At 35.4% G+C, this 13,481-nt stretch overlaps 1 long non-coding RNA gene and 1 pseudogene across 5 annotated transcripts; both read right to left on the reverse strand.

The window, feature by feature from the left end:
* Positions 1–1,460: 1,460 nt before the first annotated feature.
* LOC113357847 lies at positions 1,461–7,191 on the reverse strand. Of its 5 annotated transcripts, none has more exons than XR_003363961.1 (4): positions 6,876–7,191; positions 6,696–6,786; positions 2,566–2,595; positions 1,461–2,453 (listed from the first exon to the last, which is right to left on the reverse strand). It is a non-coding gene; the product is annotated as an uncharacterized LOC113357847 (long non-coding RNA). The 5 variants fall into 5 exon arrangements; XR_003363959.1 differs by having other exon boundaries at positions 2,566–4,027; XR_003363960.1 differs by lacking the exon at positions 2,566–2,595.
* Positions 7,192–11,928: 4,737 nt separating this feature from the next.
* Positions 11,929–12,028, reverse strand: LOC113362383 (annotated as a pseudogene).
* Positions 12,029–13,481: the final 1,453 nt, after the last annotated feature.

Here is a 13,481-nt window from a genome sequence, read left to right on the forward strand (position 1 = left end):
CGACAGGGTGGAGTGGTCTTTTATTGATAAAATGTTATCCTCTTTGGGTTTTTGTGAAGACTGGAGGATTCTAATCCATCAATGTATATCGACAACAACATATCAATTCGTTTAAATGGAAGTAACAGTCAGTCGTATACTCCAACTCGAGGTCTTAGGCAAGGGGATCCTCTCTCCCCTTACCTATTCATAATATCAATGGAATATCTAACTAGATCACTAATGAATGCTGAAGCGCTTAATATATTGCATGGAATACAAGTCACGAAGAACTTTTTATCGGTGAATCATCTATTATTTTCGGATGATTATATTTTATTTTTTCGTGCTGATAAAGATAGTATCCATCAAATTCAAAGTTGTTTGCACAAAATTTGTGGGCTCTCTGGTCCGTTAATAAGTTTTTCGAAATCGTTGGCCTTTATTACAGGGTTCTGTCACATATAGAAAATTAGCTATCAGAGAAAATAGCAGTTAAACAGTTAGGTTCCTCGGATAAATATCTTGGTCTTCCTTTCCTTTTGGGTAACTCAAAAACAAGTTCCTTTAAATCTATTCAAGATTCTTATGATAATAGATTTCAGGGATGTTGTTCGAAAACTCTGAATCAAGCTGCAAGAACAACTTTAGTGAAGTATGTTCTTAACTCGATTCCAACACATTATATGAGTAGTTTCAAACTTCCTAAAATAGTAATTAGTAAATTTGATTCTGCTCAGAGGAAATTTTGGTGGGGTCATAAGTTTAATAGGGATGTAAATTTTGTGGCTTGGAATTCTCTTTCTTCTTATATGAGTGAAGGAGGATTGGACTTTGTACTGATGATAATAGACAACGGGTGCAAATTATGAAGGATAAATATTCTCCTTATTGCAGCTTCTTACATCTCAAAGAATCTCTTTACAACTCTTTTTGGATTTGGAAAGGTTTAGAACTAGGACATTACTATGTTAATAAATTCCACAAGTGGGATGTAAGAAATGAGGAATTTTTTTTAGTTTGGTATGATAAGTGGGTAATTGATGTAGTTTTTTAATACTAAGTAGAGTATCGTTCAAACTCGGACTTGTTCAGATTCGATTTTAGACTAATAATAAAAATAGAAAATATATATACAAAAGGTTGTCACAGTATCGAGAGGTACCGAGACTCAGGATTCCACCAAATTCCATTCATGTGATTCAAATAATAATTCTAGACATAGCTCCAAAGATAACAATTATAGACTCTGTTCTTTGCCAAAAGTAGATTTTTGAAAAGAAATGATTGTAAATCGAGAGCATGGGATATCAAAAGACTTAACCTAAGCATAACCCATCAATTGAAATCACAACCATTCAATAAAAACCATAAAACAATTATTAATCAATGCAAAAAGTCATAAAAGAATTATTAAAATTACCACATGCGTGAAATAGGGATTTCTCCATCATCCCAGTGTTTGGGTTTAGCTACTTATATTAATCATGATCTCGAAATACATGTATAAAGCTCAAAAGTTGATTAAAAGGGAGTAAAACAATTGAACAGAAAAATCGCAACATAAATAACTATTGCAAAGGCGCTGTTCAGCTGCTAGAAGAAGAACAATAGATACGAAGTGTTGTTGAGACTGCAGCTGCGACCCCAAACCCTTTGTCGTAAACACTGTTGAAGAACGACTGTCTTCGGAAGTCCGTTCTTCGTATTCTTCAGCTTCTTCCAGCTGTTGCAACTTTCTTTGCAGCGTGATTTCTTCGTCCCTGAGCTTCCTCTAAGCTACGTATAGACCCCAAATTCCTCGAACCGGTTTTTGGGACTCCCCTCTACCTTTTATACACTTCAGAAACCTAAAAATCCCGATTAAATTTCACTTTTTCTTTTCGTGGAAGTTACGGAACTTTCACTTTCCCTATTTGATTCACGCGCTTCTCAGGTGTTCCAATTAATCCAAACCCTTCATTAGATTGATATAAATCTTAGAGAATCTTATCTGGCCTTTAGTCTAATCATATTACCAAAAATCAACCATACAGCATCCCGAAAATATGTTTCACCTCTGTTTCCTTTTTTTAGCTTGTTTAGCCCAACTCGTTCGATCAAATCAACCATACCAACACTATTATGCTCTAGGAAGTCCAGCCCACCAAAATTTCCAGATTGAATCTCACTCTAATTCTCTAAAAATTCGAACTCTGAACTGTCAGTGAGAAGAAGAATTTTCCTTCCAAAAAGTTTCTTTCAAACCATGCAGATGGTGTCCCCTGGTAATTAGGTTACCCCTTATCCAGGGTGCTGGGTCCGCATAACACTTATCCATTGGGTTCCTTTAGTAATTTTTTTGGGATGTTTTCAACACTTTTTCTGGGTTCCTCTGGGATATTTCTGGGGTGCTTCTGGTACGTTACCTACGGAGGTACAAATGCCACATTTTGAGCCAATTTCGCCGCAAAAGCTTATTTTTCCAAAAACACCTGCAAAAACAAAAAATACCATAATAAATACAAAATCGAGCACCAACAGTATATACAATTGAGATTATATAAGACACAAAAATGTGTCTATCAGTAATAGGAATTGATTCACCTCCAACTCCAAAAGACTCCTTTAAAGAACCTGCTAGAATAGTTTATGTTTCAGATCTCATGTTACAAAATCCAAAAAGATGGAATGAACAACTTGTTAAGAATTTACTTTAGATGATATTGCATTCTTAATTTTAAGAATGTATATAAGTCATCATGGTTCAGATAAGTTAATTTGGGAGCCTAGTAAAACAGGTGATTTCACAGTTAAAGATACTTATAGAGATTTAACAATTGCGTCTCCTGACTCAGACCCATCACTAGAAGTACTACAAATGTTAACTTGGAAAAACTATGGAAATCACAACTCCACACAAGGCTAAATTGTTCATATGGAAGTGTATTAAGAGAATTGTGCCAACTAGAGTCAAACTAAGCAAATGTAATTCTGATATAGATCCAATTTGTCCACGATGTTCTCAAGATGAAGAAACACTTCAACACCTGCTTATACAATGTGATCACTCCATATCTATATGGCTTGCGATGAATGTGAACACTGCTTGTATAGAAAGTCAAATATCGAGAGTGACTGGATTTCTAGTTGGTTCCATTAATCTAATGCTATTGATACTTATGATTGGAATCATAGGGTCATAATTCTTATGACTAATGCATGGCTTATCTGGAAGAATATATGTGCCAAAGTTTATGAGAACAAAAATCAAAATTTCTGTTTACGCTCCATTCTATCATGTACATGGTGAATCAGTGTGTACCTGTTACACCTTAGGAAAGCAGAAACAAAAGCAAGTTTGGATTTCCCCAACCAATGGAGTTCTTAAAATTAATATAGATGCTTCTTTTGATTATGACACTCCTGAATATGCAATTGGGCTAGTCATTCGCCATTCAATAGGTAGTTGCAGAGCCATCAAAGGGAGATACTTCAATTGAGGAATATATCCAGAAAATGCAGAACATCTAGCCATGAAAGAAGCTTTACCGTAGGCTAGAGATTGCAATCTTCAACAAGTTATTTTGGAAAGTGACAGTCTGAATGTAATTAACTCCATCAACAAGATAAAATCTTTAGTTCAGTGGAACAACCTTGGTATCATAGAAGACATACGGTATCTACTCTCTAGTTTTTCTGGCTTTTCCTGTGTTTTAATAAGTCATGTTAAAATAGCAGCTAATAATGTTCTTTATATAATTGCTAAAACTTCTAAATCTGTCCTCTTTTGATTACTCTTGTGATATCCCAGAAAATTTCAAAAAGGCTGTTTGAGATGATCGAAAATCTATCAATTTAAATTTTATAAATTAAGTTGTTGAATAAAAGGTGTTTTCATATCAAATATATATATATATATATTATAAGTTTATCCAGGGATATTAAAAATAGGCGACTAGTATCTTCCACACGTCCCCTAAGCTGTGGGCCACCCTCTATGGGCCACTAATACATGGACGTTTGTTGTATGGGTGATCGTTGGGTAGGGGGTGCAGATCCTCTGTGCCTGAAAGCAAATATTTTTCCTAAATTGGATTAGTTTATCTTAAAAATTAAAAAACTACTCTCTGTAGAATCAGTACTCATGTATGATGATGATCAATGTCTTCAACTTCTGACCAGATCTAAAATCCGGCGATCATTCCATTGCGACAACCAAATAGACATCAGTGTTTTTATTTGCAATGAAAATCCATCAAAACAATTCTCTGATCCAATCTTAGCACCTTATTAAGAAATTTTTGTTCATAATCTGAAATAAACGTATCTTTTATGTTATTTTTGTGAAATAAACGTATGTATCTGCTAATGCTACATAAGTTAAATATGTACTAGATGATAGGGGCTCCAAGAAAAGAGTTTCACAACTTGTATCTAGTAAGTTAAATATGTACTAGATAATAAGCGAGAGATGTTCAACTTTTATTTTAGCGAGTGTATGCAAAGATATTTGTTCAACTGGTCGTGGGTTGAATCAAAAATTGTTTCTGCTTGGAGAAGACATGAATGGTGTCTTTAGCTTAATCATATTAGTAAAAGTTTCTTAATCTTGTTATCAAATCAAACCATGATCAACTCAATTAAGTTTTTTAATGAACATAAGATATACTCCTAATTTCTCTAATATTAGGAAAGATAATGCCCAAATGGAATGAATATATTTGTTTCCTCTAATTTCTCCTTTAAGACCGATATGCCAGCCTCTTCTTCCAGTAGTAAGAGTCTACTTCCTTATAGTTAGTCTAATTTCTTTTAGTTGCATGTAAATGTAAAACAATTATTAATTTTTTATTTGTTTTTGAATGGATTTATAGGAAAGATACTCTAGGATGATCAGGAAGTTGTAGTAGATAAAAAAGTAAATACATGACCACCAAATCCCTGCCGGTGCTGTTAGCGCCACAAGGATGCACACCTCCAAAAGGTTGCGTTAATGGTTCTGCTTGGCGGTGCTGTGAATGCCCAACATGCTGTCCTGCAGTTTAGCTAATAGGATATTGGTTGTAGCGCATAGCAATTGCAACCTTTGAATTGCGTGGATGATATTGTGCTTTGTTCTCTTAATTTGATGCAACTTTTGATGTATTTGACGTACCTATGTTTATGTTTCTCGGTTGCTTGGAGCTTGCTTATTGTATTTGTGTATCCAAATATCATCATATTATCATTTTTTCTGATGGGAAAATCTGAGCCAGAAGCATCATCAATTGAGATATTATGGAAATTGGAATTGATACTTACATACTAATAATAAAATTGTTGGCTTGCTTCAAAGGTTTTTTCTTGTGTGTATTCAAATACTCATATTTTTGTATTCTAAATATTATCATAGAGATTTATTTTTTTAAAGAAAACTTATATTAACTAACAAATATAGTATAAAAGATGGGATAAGATCCAATGATATGGTTATATTGACATAATCATGATATGGTTTCGCCATTTTTTCTTCAAAAGCCAAGCGACAATGTATTTGAAGCTAAGTTTTTGACGACATGTTCCTCTTATATAGCTCTATATTTCTACTAAACATAAGAGCATTCTTCGACGTATAAGACTACCATATACTATTTGAATATCGATCGTTGAAGATTAATGGTTGAAATTAGATTTTGTGGATCGTGAAGTTTCGTAGAAAAAATTAGTGGAACCATGTCATGATTATGTCAATATAACGAGAAATTTTTGTAAGTGGAACATGTCACCAGAAAATTAGCTTCAAACTTGTTGTCGCTTGGATTTTGTAAAAAAAATGGTCAAACCATGTCATGATTATGTCAATATAAACCAGAAAATTTTAATTGGGACAAATCTTGAAGGGGGCATGGAGGACCATTAAGAAACGGACATTTGTCTTACTGTTTTTTAACAAAATTAAGCAAGGATTTTATATTTTCAAATTACCCTTCAATAAACCAAAAGAAATAACATACCTAAATTATCGTTAACTAAGTATCTAAAATCTTAAATTAACATCAACACATACCTTTTGTAAATGGGAAGAAAAAAAAATATCTTTCACGTCCATGAACTAATAATAATTAAAAGGGTAGACTGAAAAATTCACATCTTGATGTTTGGATTTCCTCTTCTTTGAAGTAAGAATCTCGTTAACCATGTATTGGTTCTAATTTCATGATTATCATCAAAATCCTCAAAGCACATTCATATAAAACAAAGGGATTAGCACTGGATTAATTTAAACTGATTCGAACATCTTTAGTTCTTCCACGATCTGATTAGGATTCAAGGTTAGGTTGGAGCCAATTGTATATAATTAATTTTCAGGCCAGGTGAAATGAAAGCAAATTTTGTTAATTAAAAATCTTAAGGCCAGGTCAAAACCTTTAACGAAAAAAATAAAAATTCTGGCCAAAATTTTCTTCTCTTAAATTAGATTAGTTATTATTTTTAGAAAATTATTGACGTTAATTTTGGTCTGTCATTATTTTCATACTATAACTGATAAGATTTGTTATGACATAAATGAAGGGTATTTTACAAAAAAAAGTTATATGGGGTATATTTACAAACCAATTTAGCTATTATAAACATATAGTAGAACCCAACAAACACCAAAGAATCCTTAGATATACATGTATGATGAAAATGTTGGTGAAGAATGAACCAATTAATACAAACAAATCTTTAAAGAGTATCAATAAAAATTGTACCTGAAATTCGATTGAATCTCCTTAAAACTTGTTTGACCTAATTTACTTGAGACAAATTATTCAATAATAAAATCGATGGAACGATTTCAAGCTGAGCACAAGAAAATATAGGATTTCATCAAAGTCATATATTAAAGTTAAGAAATAATAAATGGAGAAGAAAAACAAATAGAGACTTACCTTTCTCATAGCATATTAATAGATGTAACCCTCAAATCAAAATCCCTAAAATCAAAAAAAGCAGATCCATAATGGAAAGCCTAAAATCGATTAAAAAAGAGATTATGCCAACCCTAGAAATCAAAATCTATAAACCCTATAAAGAGAAACGAAAGTATTATGCGAACGATTGTACCCTGGCTGTTGATTTCAGTGGGTTTAGAGATGAAAGAGAGATGAAGTTTATAATCACGCAGTTCTTAAGAGATGAAGAGGAGATAAAACTTCAGAGGAGAAGACATGAAGCTTCAGAGATGGAAAGGAGATGAAAGATATGAATTTGTGGCGGAGAAAAAATGAGAAGGGAAAAAACTATAAGGCAGGGGATATAGGATAGCTTTCGCTGAAGGGTGGAAAGAAAAACAAGAAGACTTGAACGAATTTTGACTTGGGCGTAAAAATTAGTCCTAGTGTTCCCGGTCACATGCGCACTTCGCACGCTTGAACATAGACCAGTTGTTATTCGCAACCTACAATTGGCGGTTGCAAAATTATCTACAACAATCTATTGTTACGAGAAGTTAGCAACCGAAATTAAAATTAGCAACGACGCTACTGGTGTAGTGGTCATAATTATAATGATCCAGATTCTCTTACACGTTGTCGTTTGAGGGTTGAAAACACATCAATTGAAAACGGTAAGGTCGATTAAAACGTGTAAACCAAGTGACATCATTAGGAATATTAAGGAGGATGATAAGAATAACTAGTCCACTTTGAGAAAAATTTACGCGGCAAGATAAGGCTTTAGAAGGAAAGAATGGGATGGTAGAGCGGTTATGGAACAAGATCAGTGGTTATTTGATCAACACGGATACACATGAGGAAGCATGTATTGGAAAGAAGAGTGACTCATATTTTCTTTGTGCATCCGAAGATGATCAAGTTGTCCCAATGCTTCTATCAAGTTTTGTTAATAGATTATACATACAATACCAACGAGTAGAACATGTCGTTGTTCAACATTGCTTGCCACACTTCTGACAAACAAACTTTCACGGTGGCATGGTGGTTTATGGATCGGGAGAATGATGTGAGTTTTACTTGGATGAAAGAGACTTGAAGAAGATAAACCGTGGTGATCAAACTCCGAGAATCATAGTTACAGATAAAGACCAATCACTAATGAATACTGAAGGGGTGGTTTTCATGGACGCTAAGCATTTTAATTGCACAGGGACATACAATGCAATATAAGAAGTAATTGTATAGGTTTTGTGGGTATACCTCTTGTAAGCCCTCCGGAGAAAACACTCCACCACTAGGGACACTTAGGGGTTTAAAGGCTTATTGCATACGCTAAATGCAATCGACGATGCCTGCGTCAGTGAGTTAGGATTTTATTTTATTTTATTTTATTTTGCTCGAGGACTAGCAAATAATAGGTTTGGGGGTATTTGATAGACACATTTTTGTGTCTAATTTATCTCGATTCTATATATTGATAATGCTCATTTTTGTACTTATTATGGTGTTTTATGTGTGTGTAGGTATTTTTGTCCAACAAACATTTTTGGAAAAATCTGCTCGAAAAGTTGCGCGGGGCACCCCCGGAGGACACTTGCTATTCGGACCCTCAAATGGATAAGGGGTAACCAATTACTAAGGGGCATCCATTTCCAGGCACCTGCTAAAGGGAGACCAGCACAAGATAGGGGGAGGTCATCTTCATCGTTTTTAAACTCAGAAATTGGCGGGAAAAAATGTTGCAGACGAACCAGAGTTGGGGATTGATTTCGAAGATGTTTTAGAGAGATTCAATCGCTGAAATATGTTGGGCTGGACGTGATTGAGCATAACAGGCTTGGTATGTGCGCTGGAATCGATCAAATTGGGCTGGATAATCCGAAAAATGGAAACAGAGGTTGAAGTGAACATGAAAAATTTGTGGAATTATTTTAGGAATTTCAGGGAGACTAAAGGCGTGAGATTGTTTCCTAAGGTAGTATTATATCTAAGGAAGAGTTTAAGACAATCGGGAAAGCTCAGAATTGGCTAGGGAAGTCGGCAGAAGAAATTATTGCCGTGACTTGCACGTAAAGAAAACGCGAGAATTAATCGCTATTTTTAGGTTTATGAGTAGTATAAAAGGTGTGTTTAAGTCCCAGGAAAGGGAACGTAGTTATTGGAGCAGTCGCAGAGGAGTTAGAAACACTATAGGTCCATATTGATCAAGTTGCAGGAAACCGTATTCTGCTGCTGCTGCTTCTGAAGAACATCAGCTGCAAATAAGAACAGCGTCTCAAATTCGTAACGCTGCTACAGTGACTTCTTTGTAACAGTCAGTCCTTTTCCTTGCAACGCCAATACATCGTTGCAAACATCCAGTGTTATAGTTTTTCATCTTTAATCAACTTTTGAGCAAGTGATTAATATGATGAGCTAAACCCCATTGCTGAGGCGATAGAGGAATATATTTCTCCAACGAGAAGTGGTATATCCTATTTTATTTATTTATTTGCAATTATTTTATGATTATTTGCCTTGGTTGAAAATTGTTTATATGATTTTTGTTAAGCAATTGTTATTTCTTTTGATAGACAATACTTGGACCTAGGTTTTTGATGTTCTATGCTTTGGATTTACACTTGTTATTTTGAGAATCTACTAGTTGTAACAAGTTAGAATCAACTTGAACGAGAAAATTGCATAAATATAAATATTGGGATTAAATCACTTTGAACTTGGAAAATAGTGGAATCTTAGCCTCAGTGTTTTTTTAAAATTGATATCATCTTTGATTGAGTTTGTGACAATTTTTAGTTTGTTTTCTATTTTAGTTTTAGAATTTAAGTCTATATTTTATCCTTCGCAAGTCTGAGAATCGAACCACTTTTACCACTGTCTATAAACTACATTAATTTTTGGCGCCGCCGACGCGAATTTGTTTTTAGGGTTTTTAGACTTAGTTTTATTTTATTTATTTATTTTTATTTTATTTTTCATTTTATAGAAATCATTATACAAAGCTTTTGGTTGGTAACCTAGCAACAAGCTGGGCTCCAACACCTTTTTGAATAGCAACTCCTAATCTATGAAAAATAAAGCTACCAAAACCACTACTAGCGTCGTTACTAACTAAACAATCCGGAGCAGAATGAAGATAATGTATTGGCAAGAATGTTAAACCATAAAGAAGCTATCAAATCCCATTTAAGTTGGGTCAGCCTTTTTCTGGGGTTCCATACTTTGGGACTTTATGTTCATAACGATGTCATGCTTGCTTTTGGTACTCCGGAGAAACAAATCTTGATCGAACCCATATTTGCCCAATGGATACAGTCTGCTCATGGTAAGACTTCATATGGCTTCGATGTACTTTTATCTTCAACGAATGGCCCAACATTCAATGCAGGTCAAAGCATATGGTTGCCCGGTTGGTTAAATGCTATTAATGAGAATAGTAATTCACTATTCTATTTTTTAGGTTTTTATTATTTTTGTTCTTTTTTTACGTTTTGGGTATTTATCTTTTGTCTACGGTTTTTGGATCATAAATAGAATTCAGCCAAGGAGTTTGGTGATTTCGTAAAGACTGGAACTTAAAGCATAAAGACTTGGAGCGAAAGATTAAAGCGAAAAGAACGAAGAAGAAGACAATTTCTTTTTAGATATTTTTTTTTAATTTTTTTTAGAGTTTGTTTATTTTTCTTTATTAAAAAAAAAGAGAGAGAGAACTGTATTAGGGTTTGCTATTTTTGTAATTTTTTCTTTTCTTTTTGGACACTTGGACATTGGATTTTGGACATTATTATTTTTAAACCCTAAGGAAGGGTTGGTTTAAATACAAACTGTGTGCAGGGAAGAACGGTGATTACAATATCACCTCGGCCCCTCGGGTTCGTACATAACATAGGAGTTGTGGCCCGAGTCGACTTCAGCGGTTCTTCGCCCGTCTGGTACGGGAGGTAAGTTTTTCGAAACACCCGCGAATCCCCTGTCAGCGGGTTTACTGTATTCCTTAAGGTGAATATATGCTGAGGACTTGAATACGGTTGCTTTTAATTCCTAGTATAGGGCAAGGACTAGGGTTCGGATTTCATCACCGTTCTATTCTTGCCCGCCTTAGGAAAACGAAACCAAACGCGAACCTAAGCCTAAAATTTTGACTAGAACGAGACCTATAGGGTAACGAGCTTAATAGGAAAGTCGTTCGAAAAATATTGGTTACTCTTTTGAGCATACTTCAAAGTTCTTGATGGTTTCTGTGAATTAAATGTGTGACTGCGCCGCCTTGTAACCGGTGAGGCCTTGGGTATCAAAGCTCCACTAAGCTTCCCTCTCCTTGATTCAACTTACTTTGACTCGGATTGATTCCATAAGGGTTTGCTCAGATTGTAACGAGTTCCTTTTCGAAAGAATAGAAGTTGGTCTAGAAACAATCTAAGTGGAGCCATCATGCTTTTTGTTTGTTAGAAATTTAGGTTTGATTTGGTTGAGTCAGCCTTGTTTTTTGTTTGCATAGAATTCCCTACCTTATTCTGTTGCATGCCTGAACGTAAAAGAGACTCCCTAGGTAGATTTGTTAAAGAGAAACCTAGTAGTTCTAAGCATCTCGATTACCTCAATTTAGAAAGTCCGATTCTTGAAAATTCCGTTTTTGAACGTCCGTTTGAGGAGAAAATCCCTGATAGTCCAATGGTGCCAGAAATGGAAACTTTGAAAGCTTTGTTGAACCCTACTAGGACTACTCATCCCTCGTGTATCAGGTTACCTGAAACTGAAGCAAATTATGAACTTAATCCTGGAACCATACAGTTGGTCCGAATCTTTTTACGAAAAGAAAATGAAAACCCCTAGTTCCAAGTTAGGGACTTTGAGTAAATTTGTAGTACCCTGAAAATTAGAAACCTTGATGATGATGCTTTAAAACTCAGGTTATTCCCCTTTTCCTTAAAAGATAAAGCCAAGTCGTGGCTGTATAGTTTGGCTTCCGAATCTATTGAAACCTTTGAACAACTTACATCTGCCTTTTTGAACAATTTTTTCCCTAGGCATAAAACCTCGTCTATTAGGACGCAAATCTGCACGTTTACACAACAGGAGGGAGAATCTTTGTATAGGTATTTGGAAAGGTTCAATGATTTATTAGCCCAATGTCCTCATCATGGTTTAGAAAAGGTTAGGTTAGTTCAGATCCTTTATGAAGGTTTAGATTATCCCACCACAACTACAGTAGAGTCCATGTGTACAGGTGGGTTTGAAAACCAAACAGTTGATGATGCGATGACATATTTGCATGAAATCGCCGAAAAGAACCAACAATGGGAAAGCAATAGGGTACCCCAGAAAACAATTCTTCTAGGCAGAGGAAACGTCAATAGGGTAGAAGGAAGCTTTGAATCAGATGCCAAAATTGCTGCTACAGAGAAAAGGTTAGAAGCTTTAGAAGTGGGTCACACTAGTGGTAGATTGGAGCCTTTTTGGGAAGGACAGAATAATGAAGAGAAAGCCAATGCTCTCTATAATAATACTAGGTATGATAACCGTCAGAAGTTTGACCCATATTCAGAAACCTATAATCCTGATTGGAGAAACCATCCGAACCTTTCATGGTCTAGGGGCCAGAGTCAAGGTCAGTTTAGTAATTCTAATGCTCCCCCAGGTTTTGGTTGCACTAAGAATTCACCAGGCCTAGAAAACAAAACGACTAGCTTAGAGGAATCTATTAAGATGTTAGCAAAAACTCAGGATATGTTAGCACATAACCAACTCAGTTTTCAACATGAAACCAAGCAGAACTTTCAAACTAGTGCTCAGAGTCTTGCTAATCTAGAACTTCAAGTCGGCCAAATAGCTAAGACCTTAAGTGAGAGAGATAACGGAAGGCTCCCTAGTCAGACTACCCCCAAACCTAGAGGAGTTCATGAAGTAGGTGCAAAACCATCGAATCAATTGAATGCTATTAGAACCCTTAGGAGTGGTAGAGTAGTAGATAATCAAGTAACCATGCCCGATAGTGAACATATTGTAGTTCACCCCTCAGGATCTCATCCCTCAGGACCACTAACTGAGGGGACTGATAAAATTTCTGAGGGGACTGATAAAATTTCCGATGATGCTAATTCGGTTCCTGAGAGGTCTGATTCTGTGCCTAGAGCCCCATTTCCCCAGCTATTAGCATCAACAAAGAAGGAATCGAACTTTAATGACATATTGGAGGTTTTTAAGCAAGTTACCATAAACCTTCCTTTATTAGATGCAATTAGGCAAATTCCTTCTTATGCCAAGTTCCTTAAGGATATGTGTACGCGAAAGCGAAAACTTAGCGTCCATAAGAAAGCCTTTTTAGCTAGTCATGTAAGTTCAATCATTCCGAACACCACCACTCCAAAGTACAAAGACCCAGGTTCTCCAACCATTGCTTGTACAATAGGTAAACACCGGTTAGAAAAAGCTTTACTTGACTTAGGAGCCAGTGTGAACTTACTCCCATACCATGTGTACTTAAAGCTAGGTTTCGGTGAATTCAAACCTACCAAGATAACATTGCAGTTAGCTGATAGGTCTGTCAAGATTCCTCGTGGTGTGATAGAATATGTTCTTATTGAGGTTGACAATTTTGTT

This window comes from Papaver somniferum, chromosome 3, assembly GCF_003573695.1.
Source record: "Papaver somniferum cultivar HN1 chromosome 3, ASM357369v1, whole genome shotgun sequence".
Taxonomy (NCBI): Eukaryota; Viridiplantae; Streptophyta; class Magnoliopsida; order Ranunculales; family Papaveraceae; genus Papaver; species Papaver somniferum.